The 17,552-nt window shown below is 35.4% G+C and overlaps 1 protein-coding gene across 4 annotated transcripts in view; it reads left to right on the top strand.

Moving 5' to 3' along the window:
• LOC122847252 (carbohydrate sulfotransferase 8-like) overlaps positions 1-17,552 on the top strand; it is a 162,968-nt gene that overhangs the window by 66,538 nt on the left and 78,878 nt on the right. The window contains exon 1 of one of the 4 annotated variants that reach the window (XM_044144836.1): positions 16,534-16,623. The exons of the other annotated variants lie outside the window; for them this stretch is intronic. The gene's annotated coding sequence lies outside the window, so the exon portion shown is untranslated. Of the gene's footprint in view, positions 1-16,533; positions 16,624-17,552 lie in introns of those variants that run through there. 4 annotated transcript variants of the gene reach the window in all.

Here is a 17,552-nt window from a genome sequence, read left to right as displayed (position 1 = left end):
TTGATTTTCTCTGTGTAATTTTTGACAAGTACTATGTAACATAGTAATTCTTTACATTAATGTTATCTGCACCACATCATTTCACTAATCCAAAAAAGAGAACTATATAAATTCATTTTATATAATAAATGTACTTTACGTTACAACTAATTGAAACCTAATATTCAGTGTTTTAGAAACCTGCGATTTTATTTAAGAGTAACTAACAAGGATTGTTAATACAGAAATAATCACTTAGGTTGAAGTGTCATTGCAACGTGCAGTGTTTTCACTTCATTCTTGGCTCAGGCTTCATCTGCATGAATTATTGCATCACTACTCTGTGTGACGCAGGGAATCAGTCTGTGGCTCTGCTCAGGTGTTAACAAACCCCAGGTTGCTGTTATAGCAAGAATCCATATATTAGTTTCACTTTTTGAATTACTGAAATAAATTAACATTTCATTGACATCTGAGATGCAGTTGTAACTAACCATCCCTCTGTCTGTGAGAACTTTCAGGGAGAATTTCTTAGCAATGACTGTGGTGATCTGTTTGCGCCGACTGGTGACCTAGGCTACATTCACGCTGCAGATTTTGATGCTCAAATCAAATATATTTCTTTTTAAATCATTTTTTTTTATGGCCGTTCACATTACTATTAAAATGTTGTCTATATCAGTGTGAACTGTTTCACCTGCACAAAAGATCAATAAACAGTGTTGCTTTGCACAGCATTCTTTGATGCAGGAAATATGAAAGAAATGTGCAATTATTTTTCGAAATTGCTTGTCTAATGTTGGCTGCTTAATGTGTCAGCAGGCACTGAGATGGAGTTGCACAAATAAAAAAAAAGAGTAAAAGTCTGCATTTTGGCAAGTTGTTTGAGGTGAGCCATCTCTGTGAAGAAGCATCGTAGTGTTGGGCTAAAAAGGGGGCAGATTACTGTGGTAAATGTTGTCCATCTTGCTAACTACTAACACCTCTCGCTGGTGTACAGTTATGACAAACTTTGATGGAAAGTGACATCAAAGTCACATCAAAACCCCTTTGGTTGTTCCCACTGGAATCACATTCAAAAAGATTGGATACGAGTCGGATTCAGGACCACATATGGAGGCGGCTCAAATCTCACTCCAAAAGATCAGTTTGAACATAGCAAGCAGATGCTTCAGGACAGTTCATCTCCCTCTCATTCCTGCTGTCACTGTCCAACATTTTTTGTAGATTACAAAGAAAAAAAATCAACAGAGCTTTTTCATTATTTATCACATAGAATACAAAACAACTATTGTTTCTCATAATAAACACACATGCCTCATCAATAAATATGTGTGCTTTTTGCATCCATGAATATTAATTCTTAATATGACGTGCAAACATCAGTTCATTGCCTCCTCTTCCAGCCTGTCGGCAGTCAGAGACTGCCAGTGGTTGCTGGGATTCCACCTCTGCATCAGTGGCTGGCTGTGAGCAAAAATGTTTTGTTGTTGAGTCATTAACTCTGTCTTTCAAAAAGACATTTGAATAATTTGTTTTAAAATAGATTGCTGAAGTGGTATGTGGCTTTTTTGCATTTAACAATTTAAATGCAAAAAAATTAATTAACAATTTATTTTTCTTAAATTGTTTTTTGCATTTAACAATTTGACAAAAATAATTTCTTCAACAAGAATAATACTTCTCATCCAAAAGGCTTTGGCAAAATGTCTTCAAGAAATACTTGAAGTAGTCCGTTTGTCTTTTATTTTTATACTTTTGACATATTATAAGCCTGTCTTTGATTGCTTGCCAATACTTTAAGTTTGTTGAAGAGGTTGAAATATTTGGTTTAATTCTCCTAAATCAGACTAACCATATGCTTTTTCTTTCCAGTTCAACATCACAATAAAAGAAAGCATATATTCATCATATTTTAAAAAACACCAAATTTGGCATTTCACCCAAAAATAAAAATTGATGAGAGGTGGTTACCAGTAAAGTCATTTATTTAAATTTTTTCATAGTCAACAACGTGTGCTCACTACTGAAACTACATGAACACAAAAATGATTAGCATAAATCAAACAATCACCATCAAACAAACACAAAAGATACATTTGAACCTATCCATGGATATAACCATAATTACAACAGATTAAAAATCAAAGCAGCAATTGGAGCTCATTAGTTTCTTAGAAACTACAAGGGAAGGATTTGATCCTCTTATACTGACTTTAGAATTTGATGGACCGAAGGTTTGGGAGACAGACAAAATGAACTTTCTGGACCACATTAGTAAGCCAACATAGTACAGCGACTCTATAGTACTTTCTGATCACTCTTTATGTCCCATTAAGTAACTAAGAGTGATAAATTAATTTAGAACAAGTGGAAAAGGTGTTGGATATATGTAATTTCAACAAAGTATTAGTGTTTTTATGTCAGTCATATTTGTATCTGCTGGCAACAACCCAGTTCTAATAATACATTAAAATAACAACATATTTCAATCAACCTTGAAAACAAAGCTCAGGCCCATAAAGTACAAGCAATGAAATATTAACAAGCATGAGTTTAATGGTAAAATGTAACAACTGTTTCAGTTTGTCATTGTCTTATTTTGGTTAATAGTAATGAGATGTTTCTTGTCTGTTACTAGTAGAACTGACACCTGTTGTAGTCTGTATTTGGTTGCCAGCATTTCTTTTTTTAAGCTGCCATTGCCAAAACCTCAAACTTCCTTTTTCTTCTCCAATTTCTGACATCAACAAGATATTTTCAGGTTCTGCAGGTACCTGGATATTTACCCAGGAAACTGAACAGGTATACCTAATAAAGTGGCCAGTGGGTTTACATGAAATATATAAACAATACATAATTTGACACGTTTCAAATAACTGAGTGGTTTGAAAGCATGTACAAGGTTCATTCAAAAAAAGGAAAAAAATCATACCCAAACCATTAGAGGCTTGCGTCTTCATGCATGATCTCTGTTCAGAAGTCTGATCCAGTTTCTTCACAGAGAGAAATGAGAAAGACAGTCATGTGGGAAATTGGATCAAATAATGGTTTCAGCTATAAACTAACAGGAGTTCATGTTCATGCATTGGTTCTATTACATCACATGGTTGCAAATTTCTATCTCCTGTGAATTTAAACTTGTGAGCTTTTATTTCTTATTCAATTTGCATGTCAAATGACTCAGGCATTCCCTCTATGCTCCCCCTCGGTTTAGTAGCCTATTATTGTGGCAGCCATTTAGGGAATTGACAAGCATCTACACTCCCAAAGCCTGTCCTACTGAAAGGTTTGTAGTATACAGTAATTAGAGCTCTTTTGTGTTAGAAAGTCTCATGTAAATACTATGGCATCAAACTGGATGATTCAATGTTTGTGGGATTGGAGTACTGTCAAAAATCACTAGATTGTCTTTGGATGTATAAAAAGGGCAATTATGTTTTTGGGAGCTTCACATTTTCACATTTTTGGTTAGATTTAATTTGTGTTTCAGGAGATCAAACCCCTTCATGTACAGCGGTGCATGTGGGGTCAGTTGTAGATTGCTGTCTGAGTCTTAAATGAACCAATTTGCTGCTGGTTTTACAATGATGAAATGAGGACTCCACAAGTGGCAAAGCAAAAACATGATGTTGATAAATTTATCATCAAATGGGGCTTAGTGCTGGGCGGAAAAAACATGAAGCATATTACCTCATGATGAAGATGTTGAGTTGGCTGTCTATGAATACTAAAAGGATTTTGCTAAGCAGAGGTTTGGAGGACTTGTTGGTGATTGCATTGTAAATTGAGAAGGGGGTAGGGGCAAACCACTGGGAAGATAATAGTCTATTGTTTCAGGGGTCACAGGAAAATAATTAGACAAACTCTGCGTCTACATCACTCTTTGCTCATTCAATTATATTTTTTTTATTTGCTGATTCCTAAATGTTGGGCAGGGAGCCATCTGGAGAAGAATTACACGGAGAGGGCTGTCAAGTGTAATTCATCGCAGTCTGTCGTGGCTTTGAGAGGTGTGCTGGGAAAGGGAGTTGATTCATGAAACAGCAAAAACAGGAGCTCCAGTTTGTTCTGTGCCTTGTCCTAACTACCCTTGGTACCTGCCCCGTATCTAGAAATCTGGAGTGACTTGAAACTACATTTGATGTTGCAACAGAAAATAATTTGCCACCTTGTTTGTCTTGTTGTCACGTGCATCATGCTTTGCTGCTGTGTTAAACATTTGGTTAGATAGATTGTTTTCTCACACCTGTATCAACCAACATATTCACTAAAATTCTGTCCACAGAGGCAACATGCTCTCTGAGATTTTACAACCACAGCTTGTTGCCCTATTAAAATATTCTGAACTTGGCTATAACTCACGCTTCTGAAGCATCTCTGCATTGACCCAGTGCTGCTTTGATTGGGCATTTCTGTCAAAAGACCTGTCGTCACTGTGGAAGAGGTTTATGAGCCACAACCAGGCGCTATGTTTATTTTATGATAGGCTTACCAAGTAAATGGGAAGAAGGCGAAAACACAAGCAGTGCCATTAATTCCACAGCACGTTTGTGATATGCTGTCCTGTACTTGGGATCATTTTTTGTACTGATGTGTGCATGTGTTGAAAAATGTCTCCTTCGTAGTTCAGTAGTGTTTACTTAATGCAGCTCATTTAATTCGGGCAAACATTATCATGGTCTGCTGGATAGCATTGCACCTCTACTTACTCATATGAGAGGCCTCACTTGTATGCAGGCTCTTCTGTGATGTGAATAATTGTATCACACCATATCTCAAGACGTGTGACCTGCCAATCCCTGGAAAATGCCCTCTTGAATTCTGTTGTAAATAATGTTCAGAAGCTGCTTTCAGATTGAGCCCACATAGGCTCAATCTGAAAGCAGAAGATAGATTATGTAACATCTTTTTGAAAGGCTAACAATTTCTTTTCCTTGCAATTGCTACTATGTTTCATGCTTATTTTGCTTGCTGTGAAAGATGTCAAAGCGTCTCATATAATGATTTATTAATAACAAAATGTGAGCAGTCACCTGAGTGATACTACCAAGCAGTCTCCTGAAGAAGCACAAAAGAAAATACACCATTTCAATGATTCCACCTCTCCTGTTTTCAGTAGTCAAAGTTAAGTTGAAGGACCAATGCAACATCGATGAGAAATATTTTTACTAGAACCCCTTTCTGTTTTATTTCAGGAATTTACAAAGACAATTAAATGTAGTTTTAAGTACTGGCAATGACTTCCTAGAATCCTGCAACACGTCATCCCATTCTCCTTCAACTCTTAAAGGACAGTACAATGAATCAACCTCAGCAGGTCATTTAGATTAACTATTTACATAGGTAGTTAAATAGTTAATCAGATGAACAGTAAATACATGAGAAAGAACATTGTTTGCTTAGCATAATATAGAATGTCATTACTCTGATTATTTATTTAATCAGAGTAATAAGCAAATAAAGCAGAAGCAAATAAAACATGCAGAAGCAGCATTTGAAAAGTACACAGTAAGTGCTTTAGAGGGTAGTAGCAGCAGCCAGTGCTGCTAATCAGTATGTCAAATACTCTTCATTAACTGATCATTAGCATGTGTGTGCTGCTCATGATTAGCTTATCTTTACATAGTATGGATTACAGGCATCACAAGGTTTAAGAAAAAGAAAAAAGTACATTTCCTGGACTAATATACTGCAAAGAAACAGTCATTCCAAGAGAAAATAAATGTATTGCTGAGATCTAAATATCTGCTACAGAAATCAGGAAATCAGTAAAAATCACAGTTTTACATATAGTGTTGTTAATCTGAGATATGTAACTATATGAATACTAAATATACATTGCAGAATATGTAATAGAGCATGTTCAATTGGGCAGTAACTCTAAGCTAAATTTGAGGTGAGGCATCGCTTCTTGTAAAAAGAAATGTCTTTACTCATTGTTCCTAAAAAAATAAATAATGATAATTAAAAAAAATCTATTGCTTGTTAACAGAAATATCAGATTCACCACGTCTACCTGGCAGCTGGTGTGGTAGTTGGTATCAGACAGACTGGTCTGACACCAACAGAACCTGTTGATCTAACTGTGATGCAAACCTCTCTCTTTGGTATACAGAGAATGATACAAGAAAAAGGGAAAAAGAAGGTAATTAGCATCATGTGTTGTCAAGAATATCTTGTTGAAGTCAGAGGTCAAGTAAGAATTGGCAGACTGGCTTCAGATGAAGGCAATAGTAGCTCAAGTAACCACTTGCTACAACCAATATAAAGATAGCTTCACTGAACGTACAACATGCTCCATGTTAAAGCAGCAGAAGACCAGGACCCACTCCTGTCAACTGCTAAAAAGAGCCCTGTGCTACGTTTGCACAGGCTTAACTATGTTTGATAACAGAAAAAAAAAACATTCTCAGCTTTGATGCGTCTCAATTTCAGCTGCAACTTTCAGATAGTAGGATCAGAATTTGTCAAAGACATCAGAAAATTATGGATCTGCTTTGCTTTTAGTAGAGTAACGGTGACGGAAATATTGTCTTGACACTGTGGCAATTGTGCAAACTGAACATGATTTAAACATCACTGTTATAATCTGTTTAGATACATTTGGGGACACATTAGATATATTTTTGTCAGATAATACTGTACTTAAAAGGCATTTTCTCCTGTGGTCTGCAAATTACACACTTCTCCAGTAGGTGAAATAGTGTCTATCATCTGACTTTAGAATAGCTAAAGTTAAGTTGGTACCGTTCCTGCCAAATTTAGGGATTTGCCAAACCTCTTACCAGCAATTAATGCAGTCTCAGTTTACTACATTGTATGTATCGGTGCCAAGTTCACCCAGTGAAATGCTTTTTCCTTCCAATTGGCGGTTGTAGAGTTGCAATAAAAATGGTTCCCTTGGCAATCATTCACATTTGGAACTCTGTGATGTTTTTTGTTATGGTTTACAAGCCAAATTATTTTTTACTTCATTTGTAGATACATTGTCATTTTAGAGTTACATTTTTATCTCTATTATGATTCTTGTTGTTTAATTTTGAAAGGGGTGTTGACTGTCGAAGAGGAGAGGAGGAGTCAGATACGGCTATAATGCAAAGTCAAATTTCTCTTAAGTTATCTTTGACATGTGCAGGATTTTCACAACAAATAAAGATAACAGTTATCGAATTTAGCTTTTTTGACATCTGGTATTTTCTCTTCTTTTTTTTTTAGTTAATTCCTACTACCCTTCAACAATGCCAGAGAAGAAAAATAAGACATTATAACCTCGCTAGTTGTATTAAAGTTCATCAGGCACATTCATTGTTCTTTCAGAGTACATATTTGAGCCAAACATCCATCTCACTTGTCTAATGACTCATGCTTTATTAAATTCAATGTGTTGAAGATAGATGGGGTATTATTAAGCTGTGGAAGTATATGAATTAATTAAAGTCCCACTTTTTAATTCAATATAAATGTCAGACTCTTTGTGTGGCAGGATATTGAAATCAATCAGGTTTTAATATTATGTGATGCTCTGCTCCTGACATGGATCTGCACATCTATGTCGGCTGCTCACGTATGGGTCGTCTAGCCTTCATACTGTCTGTCATCTTAGCTAGAGCTGCATTTGTGCACACTTCACAGAAGAGCAACACATCAGAGATGCTTAAAAAATTGCTCCTAAATTCAGTGTGCTGAAAAGAAGTTTATTTTGTTGAAGGTACAGTGAACCCTCGTTATAATGCAGTTCACCTTTCACAGCCTCCCTGCTTCGCAGATTTTTTTGTGTAGTCTTTTTTTGATAGTGCATTGTGTTCTGCGTCCTGATTGGCTAAACAGTCTCCACAGGTAGAGAAGAAGTGGTATTTAAATAACGTAACCAATAACGTTACGGTATTTAAATATACATAATACAGCTTGACAAATTTTGGCAAATATTATTGCCCAGAAGAAAAAAGAGTGACAACAACTACCAATAACTATTTTCTTCTCTCAAAAAATGACACATGCACCACAGGCTTCAGATCATATGAATACTGTATTGGGTATGTAATGTGTCTCTGGTTTCAAAATTTGGATTATTTGAAATGTTTAAACATGTCAAATAAAGCAAAAATAGCACAAAACTGCAGGGTGGCAAATACGTTTAGACAAAACTGTGCATTTTTCAAATAAAGTCCAAAAATCTGATGTAGAAAAACACTGTTAAACCCACACTATTGTTGTTATAGTCAGTAAAAGTTCAGTGTACCTGAAATAGTCTGTGATATAATCTTTATATACTCTTTAAAGGTTTCCCTTGTAATGCAGACATTTGCTACAAAAATAGCAAATTATCTTCTGTTGTACATATGTATTTGCTATAAAAAGTTTAGGACTTCAGAAAGACTTTTTGCCTGGAACAGAGTCCAGTATTTGCCACAGACATGTTTTTTTTATATTTGGAAAAGAGTGCAAATTTAGGAGCAAACATTTGCTTTGTAAGATATGAGTACTTTGTGAGTAGAGTTTATTGCTCTTGTTTAGGGAACCTTTCATTTGTTGGAAGATGGTAATTTGCTGCCCTCCACTGAAGAACTTGAGGTCCAACCATTTTACAGTACGGAGGGGTAAACTGAGCACCTAATATTTAAGAAGCTTTTAGTTACTTTCAATGATCCCGGCACGTAATTTTAGCACATAATATCCTCCAGTAAATAACATTTCCCCCACACCAGAAGACGTAATGGTGATAGGTTTCTAAAGGAAGATTATATTTAATACATTAATTCTACAGCAAGACTTTTATGGCAAGAATTTTCTGTATTCATTTTTATTATTGTCAAGAGTAGACTCAAAATGATCGAAAAACGAACTATGACTATCATGGAGTTGTATTAGTGATAATTGTGACAATATTTCTTTTAGCAATGGGCCATGTTGTCCTTTAATCTTCCGCTGGCTCTGGCCAAATCATTATCCAACCGTCCAGTTGCAAAGTTGCAGGTAGTAATCATGAACCAATTTATATTCTAATGAGCCTGACATTAGATGGAAGTGTTCAAAGGGTCGTGCTCAACGATGCCAAGCAGACGAAAATTTTGAATCTTATTAAAGTGGGTAGGAAATCAGCTGACTATGATTTGTGGTAATTGGCAAGACGTTCTGCTTCAGTGTGCATACATCATCCTGCTCAGTCACACTGTGTGCCTCCAATTCAAAGAGAAATAATAAAAAAAGCATAATTATGTTTATTACTTTTGCCTGAGCAAAGTGAGTACAATCGATCCCAACTGGATGGCTTCTGTCTCTCACAATATATGACACCGCATGATATAACTCCTAATTATTTTTTCCGACTGATCTGGAGCGTAACAGCATTCCCATAATAAGCCACGCTTGTGCTCTTCCCAGTTCAGCTGTTACATGAAGGCTTCCTCGTAGTTACAGTAGGCTGGTAAAAATCAGAGCTCGAGTGAATGTGTAACATGCCCAAAAAATATATTATTCACAATAATTTTTTTAAAAGTTGCAGATTTTATTAACTTAACTGAAAGTTAACACATGAATACATTTTAATTAAAGGTAAAATCTAGTTCAGTTAAGTAATCTTGAACACATATTAAGCTGAGTTCCATCTCCACAACTTCCAAAGCAAAGATGCTGCTTGAAGGCAAATGATTGATAAAACAAACTAATAAAAAGTGTTTTGTTTGTCTGTGTAGTATTTAAATAATGATAGATAAGAGCTTATTTAAAGTGTAATAGTAAGTATTAAGCACATTTATGAGCCCCTCTGATAAACACATGTAAAACGGTTGGGAAGTAACTCATTACATGTAAATTACATGATTGCATTTAATAGATAATTCATTTGTTAAATATGTCATTAAAACATTTAAATGCAATCTGACAATACCTGATGCATATAATTAATTAATTATGCATTTTATTATTCAATGGTTTGTGCTCCATTAGCACCACCATGATTTTATTTTACCTGTCATTCTCAACCATCTACATTGAGACGGGATTATGAGCAGAGCTAACACTGATTTCTTGAGCCTCTCTAGTTTATGTGAAGTTGACCTCTGTTTGCTGTACTGTTGCCTTGCAGCAAGAGGGTCCTTGGCTTGCGACCTTGCCTGGGACTTTTCTGCATGCAATGTATGGAGGGGTCTTCGCAGTGACTATCTTTGTTATTTGACCAACCCACACTGTTTCAATAGAGATCCCAGTTAAATTTATTATGTTTTTGATGGAAAGACAGAAATCAAATTTTCCCAAAATGTCTCCCAATAATATACGGTTGTTATGGAGACTTAATATGAAAGTGATCTTTGGAAATGTTTTATCCCAAATCATCATGCCCACTGTGTGTGGTGGTATACAATTATTCTTCTCTTGCTACCAGGAATTATGTACAAGGGAATTGCTTCTTAGCATATTTTTTTTTCCTTCCTGAATAAACATGCACAAATTAAAGAGCTTTTATACAGTGTGAGGTTACTATACTGCAATAACAGAAGAATTAATAAAGATTGCCACAAAATGTGCCTAGCCACTTAACCTACCTTATCTAAAAGTTGCAGGACAATAGAACTGAGGACTGGAGTTGCACACCATGACATGAACCTTTAGTTTTTGTCGTATGGAAGTGCATATTTGTTCACAGGGTTTGATCTAAACCATCATCAACAACAGTTACATCTGCATCTTAGCAGCTACAACAAGTCAGAATGTCTGCTGTGATAAAGGTACACAACATATTGGTCCAATTAACCAGCTTAAATGAAAACATCTGTGCTCCACATCAGGCAAGGAGCTTAACTATTTCTGGCATTTCAAAAAATTCTTTCAACCTGTCAGACTCTAGCAACCCTAATGAAACCAAACAAACGGCAACAATGTGCACCATCAATGTGTGTCTGTGTGTTTGTTTTTGTATGTCTGCTGAGACCACAGCTGAAAGTTCATTACATGAACCCACATTCTCCCTCAGCCAATTTAGCTTTTTGCACACCAAACTAAGACTGCCAGATTAAAATTGTGCTGAGCATAAGTTGCGGAAACATATTGACTCTAATAATTATCACTGCATTACCTGTGAGAAATTACAGAATTAGCTGAGTTGATGGAAACTATGAGAAGGTAGGGGAAAAAGCAGCATTAGGCTGGTCAGAAAAATGAGTGGTTCAACTTTAAATTGAAAATAAAAGTAATATTTAATAGGCTTTAGAAAAGCAATAAATGTCGCTTACACTGTAAGGTCAGATAAAATGTATTCTAAAGACTTTTTCTAACATTAATTCGGTATAGTATGGGTTTTCCATTTTCTTTCTTGGATTTATACAAAGATCTTCAAGCAGAAGAGTCAGGGATTCAAAGAAATACTTCTGGGATGTTATCAGAAAGCTGGATAACTAATTAGCATTGCAGAAATTGTAGATTTTTTTTTCTTTTTTCTTGCATTTAAGTACTCAGAATTCATATCCCATTAGGATAGTGTCAGTACTGTCGATTATGATCATTTCAATACCCCTGTAAAGGTAGAGCTTGGCTCAGCTGTCTAACATTTATTTGATGGACTCTTTTGTAACACAGCCACTTTTATCCCTGTAATGTTATTTTACCATAGTAGTCAGCGGCCCAGTGTAATCCACCATGTAATTGACAGCATGTTTGACAACACATGAAGTAAAAGCTGTTCTACTTCCTGCAGTTTAAGGCCTCCTGCAGTTAAAGGCCTTTATTACATGCAATAATCTACATATTTGCCTTCAATTATTTTAAGACAGCTCTGGTCTCGGAAAATTTATAGGGATTCATCTACTAAGGGAATTCATGAGAACTGTTGACTGAGAGGAGAGTAGCAGAGGAATTTAAAGAACCAGCCACCAAACAGATGGGTTCAAATGTAATAACACTTGAACTATAGCCCCAATCAGGTTGGCATTTTAATTTCTGACCAGCATTGTTAGTCAAATGCTCAGTCCCACTTTTTCTTACTTGTTTGAATATAAAAGTTACTTCAAGCTAATGCTATGCTAGCCTGGCATTTGCCTTCCTACATAAATGGAATTGATTCCCATATGCCGTCAGTCCTCCAATTGAGCTAGACGAAAAGAAGAAGTTGTGAATGACGACGACAATTTTCTGAGCCGTTTTAGAACTGTAGTCTAAGTAGTCTTACCAGCAGAGGAATTGAACAAACCCATCGACTCTGCACTCCTCTAATTGCAGTAGGGGATAGTTGTTGCAGACCCTCTGTTGAAAGCAAAGCATAGAACAAAGATCTGGTTTATACTAATCTAATAATATAGATGTAGTAAAAAAGAATTGCTCTTGCAGTCTGTTGTTCTTTCTTCATTTGGCTCAGACAAAATAAAGAATGCTGCTACAACTAATCATCAGTAAAAAAAAAAAAAAAAAAATCCTGCCTAATTATTTTTCAGTTCAGATATAACACCCAGAGTTGCATCACTAGTTTGGCTGGTGACTTCCTCTTTGAGCTCTCTGGCATGAATTATATTGTATCCTCCTCCCTCACATTGTTTCTCGGTTCTAATAATTCTCTATCCAGGGGAAAAAAGGTGTTTCCACCAGAGAGGCTGTTTTTATTGAAGAAGGATACATCCATCCATTACCTGTGTTTATTTCCACTGAGTTTACCGACATTTCATTCATAGATGCTTTCTGTGGCGAAAGCAGTCACAGTCACACCATCCTTTTTCTGTGCAGCCCATACATGGTTGCACATTCGTTTGATGTATTCACATTTCCAGTTAGTACAGTTCCAAACACAACATCTTCTTTATGTGGTCAAGCCTTTATGTTTTAGTGGATGCTATTGAAAAGGGCTTATTGAATCACAAAATTTTAAATTTAAAACTCCTCCACTTTGTAAACCAGCTTAAAGTCTATTTATGTTTAATATTTAAGAGTTTTAGATTTTCTGTATATAAAATATGTTGATAGGGCCTATATGCTCTACAACATATAAATAATCAATTATTAAGGACAAACTAAAATAAAGAAGTAAATGTCCTGATTTATGTCTTTTTTGTTTTTGCAAATCTAGAAGATTAATGTTTAAGGGTTTGTTTTGTATATTTTTAAGTGGTGATTTGTGAAGCGTGCTCTTAACGCAGTTAACTAAATATGATTCCTGATGCTTAAATAAATTGCAATTTTGCAGCACAAATGAATATTTCTAAATGAAATTGAGGTATCAAAGATTTACTGTAATTTTTCTTATTTGATTGAAATATCACATATCTTTGAAACAAATGTATGTGGTGATTAATACTTTACTTTTCTCAAAACAAAAGTGGCAGTGGAAGCATGCCTCTAAACCAACATAAGAAATATACTTCCAATATCATCACTATGTCTTGTCTTATAATGTTCATTATTGCTAGTATTGATCATTTTATCAAAAGTGGTGGATTACAGGGAGTACATATAATTGTTGCTATTAACATTGACATGCTATTTTTCATAACATTCTGCTACGTCTAGTCTTTACAACTACTATCTTTTTTCAATTCATTGTTGTATTTCATCTCCATTGCTGCCTCTAATGGCTTTTTCCCCATTACCAGTACATTGCCCCATTCATTTCCACTCTGTGGGGTTTTCCCTGCTTCCTCTTTCACTGCAGACAGAATAAGTTGTTTGTCCTCTCAACATGGACAAATCTTAGTGAAACACAAACAGCTGCTCTTTGTGAGCACGTGTTTATTCAGAGATATTATACAATTTTTTCCAAAATAACTGTTTATTAAATATAGAGGGATTGTTGCACTTAATAGGTTTGTATGTTTTCAGTACAAAAGAAAGGTGTTTTCAAATAAGGAAAAGTTTCTATCTGTACATTTAAATTGTGTTAAAGAAACATAATTTTAAACAATCAAGTAGTGAAATCAATGTACACAAGACAATTATTCACAAGTAATAGTAATTTTCTATAAAGTCCACATGTGGGTACTAGCAGTTTCTCAATGTCACAATATTGTGCCTTCTTGGCTCATCTGGAACATGAGTAGAGATTTTTACAAGAATGAATCACTTAGTTCATGTTAAGTTTTACTATACTTATTATATTGAGCAATTCTATTTGATGCACCATACTTCACGGGATTTTCTCATATTGTCCTAATACTGGTTCTATGAATTTATTTACTGAATATTTACTAAAGACTTTTAGCTATTTCACCTCCAGATAAAATGACAACTTGATTCCAATGAACACACAGAAATGATTTTATTTCTAAAGCACACTTAATGAGGAGCAACCCTACCTAAGGTTTTCTTACAATATTAACAATGTAAGACAATGTTCTTGCCTGAAAGCATTTTACTTTGAAGCTCAGCTTTTTGTCGCTTCCACTGCTGAGCCAAAAAAATTATTCCTCCATTTATAGAGTACCAAGAAGGAAGGTTCATTATAAAATCATCCACTGTCATTAGCATAATGTTTCATGGAGGGATATGTGCTTTATATTCTCTAACCTTCAATTGCAGCTTCTGTAATTTTCGTTATTTAAAGAGGCTATGGAAAATTAAATGAAGAATAATTGCCAAGGTGAACAGTTAATTTAATAAAAAATAATTTTCCTAATGTTTTATTCAGTACTACTGTATAATTAATTAAATCACTGGCAATTTATTAGGGAGCAGCAACACAGGTTGTCAAGACTAAATAAGATAATGACAGGGAAAGCTGTACTAAAATGATAATTTCCTTCTTACTGTACTCGCTCACAGTTTTGCTTTGACAAGAGGGAGCAAATTTTAATTGCACCTTCACTCACCTCATCTGCAAATAAATAACGCCCACTCACGTTTTCTACATTGATTTTGGTCTGAGTGGCCTTTGGCGATGTCTTAAAGCCAGCTATTCACTGCAGGTGACTAGAGGAGCCAAGGGCCAGGGGCCATCCTCATTGGAGCCCCAGGGCTAATGACTTTAGGCAAAAGTGGAGGGATACAAACCTAGAAAAAAACAATTCTTGCATTAATTTGGCAGTAGAACACTCCGAGCTTCTCAGATAGGGGAGAAAGAATGTGCAAAGATTGTCTTCAAGTCCACTTGAACGGACCCTTGAGAGGGTTTTTTTTGTCCTCATCACAAGCAAGGTTGAACTGCTCCTAACCTTCTGCCGCATCCAACAGCTTGACACTGAATAGATTGTGCATGAGTGCAGCGTTGTGTGTACAGTGATTTTTATGCATTTTTCTTGTTCTGCTGGAGCTTGTCTTCCTTGGCTCACACAGGGATGCATTAGTGGAAATGGAGACGGTGGAGGGCAGATAGACAGAAAGGATTAGAAGCAGTTCCACATTCTCATATTTTAACCAGTGAAAAAGAAAGTAGTTTTTCCAGGCTGCATTCTCCACAGCACCGCAATTTAAATTCTGCAAAGTTATTTATATATGAGTTATAGTGTGATTTCATTTTTGCTGATTTACCCAAAAATGTTCACTGCTAACTATATAATGCAAAAATGCAATGAGCATTGGAAAGTGTTTTGAGCATCTCATCAGATTTTGCTTTCCATTTTCTAAAAATGGTTGAAAAAGGTTTTGGAATAATCAGATAAATTAACCCTGACTTTAATCTGTGTTTGGGATAATCTTAAAACAGAATAAATGTCCCTCTAAAGTCAAACTTTTAGTACTATGACTGGGGATGTGTATGCATTTGGATGATATATGTTTTCTGAGGGTTGGTGGGAAATTTCTCCTAATGAGTCTACTTTAAAGGTTTTAAAGTCTGATTGTACAAATGTCCCATAGTAAACGTGCAAAATAATGTCATTGAAGTAAACTAAATACACCACAGCAACAATGGCGATAGTGGTAGGAGTTTAGAGGATTGGTAAGGTTACTCTTTGAAAGTTTTGGAGTTTTTGAGTTCCCTCAAGTGTACAAATAAATAATAGCTGAATTACTCAGAAGGTAGGGCCAAGTTCACTATGACAGCCATTTAAAGTATTCAGCATGCTGAGATGAATGAACATAATCAGCATAGACAGCCTGTCTGCATAGGTCACCTTGAAATTTTGTGACATCATTGTTGGGCGGCTCTGACAACTTATTGTTATAGATCTGAAATGTGATTTATTATTATTTTTTATCAGATGTCTAAAAATAATTCATCCCTGCCTAGTAGTGTACATTTGATATAAGATACAGACAGTATTAGATGCATAGAAAAATTATGCTAGAGTGCTTACTTCAAGTCACGTCTTTTCATACAGTTTATAAAACTATGGAAAATATATACCAGTGTTCAGGAAATAAAAATAGAACATTTCTTGACTTACAAATACTGATGCGAGGGCATTATTCTTTATTTTCATATCGACACAGTCAACATTTGTATTTATTAGTCAATGTCCAGTTTAGATTATGCAGTAGAGTGACTGAGAAGACTTTATTTCAACAAGAACCATGAAGTAACAATTGCTTTGACTACATCATGTGTTTCAGTCACTAGAAATTTTATGTTCAGTTCCCTGTGTTTTGAGCAAAGTTGTAAACAAATATAAATCATCATCAAAGAGCACTTTGTGTTTTTGAAACATCTCAGTTTCAAACCATGACTAACATTTTTTCCTTCTTGTTTCTCTATCTCTTTTTATGTGCTGTATTGTGGACACTTGACAGGTAAGCATGAATGTTATTCTGTTGCTCAAACATATTTTGTTTGCATCGTTACAAAAGCCCGACAAATTTTAGGTCCAACATGTAATTTGCCCAGCACACCAAAGTTTGAAAATTCACCACACAGACAAGCCTTGCTTGAAAAGGAAAGCGAAACAAAGCTGGCCACAAGTACATAGTTTAGTCACTTACTATCACTGAAAGTATTTTAATACAAAAGTGTAAAATTTCAGGGCCCGGAGGCAAGCTGTCGTAGGCTGACTTGGTAACAGCAACAAGCTGAATATTGGTTTCAGAACAAAAATGAAGCAAATTTCGGATGAGTTCCACAAGGTTGCTTGTTCACAGAGAAAGCGCGTAATAGATATGCAAACTACATCCCTATGCACAGTGCAGCACAGCAGAAAACATTTCAGCAGAGCTTGCAAACTTGCATTTGTTTGAAGATATGAAGGCTATTGTTTTCCCCGGGAGGAATTTGGCTTGGTGGAGGAGGACATTTTTTTTTTTTTTTACTGAGTTGTTTTCTATTTTTGTGGTAGTTGCAAAGGATGTGTAATGAATGTGTTTATAGGCTGCTGCATCAAAAACAAAGAAAATAAATTTTAGAAAATGACTATTTGTTGAAGAGAAACTTAGAGAGTGATGAAAGTTTGGTTGGAGGAAATCACATTTGCAGAGGTCTTTCAGCATGTTGGAAAATGAAATGTAGAAAATATCATGAGACATCACAACATCTGTTATGAACTATTACAGAAGTTTATTACCATTCAAATACAGAGTTAAACCAATTAGCTTCAATACGATTCCCTCACAGGAGACGGCTGACTGCTAAAAGAAACAAATGGTTTACCTTGTATAAAATATAACATTGTATTCATATCAAAATGCCAAGAAGATAATACACCTGGGTGTGAGTGTCTGATTTGTAT

This window comes from Gambusia affinis, linkage group LG02, assembly GCF_019740435.1.
Source record: "Gambusia affinis linkage group LG02, SWU_Gaff_1.0, whole genome shotgun sequence".
NCBI lineage: Eukaryota > Metazoa > Chordata > Actinopteri > Cyprinodontiformes > Poeciliidae > Gambusia > Gambusia affinis.
Note: the sequence above shows the minus strand (reverse complement) of the source record. Positions and strands in the feature narration are given on the sequence as shown.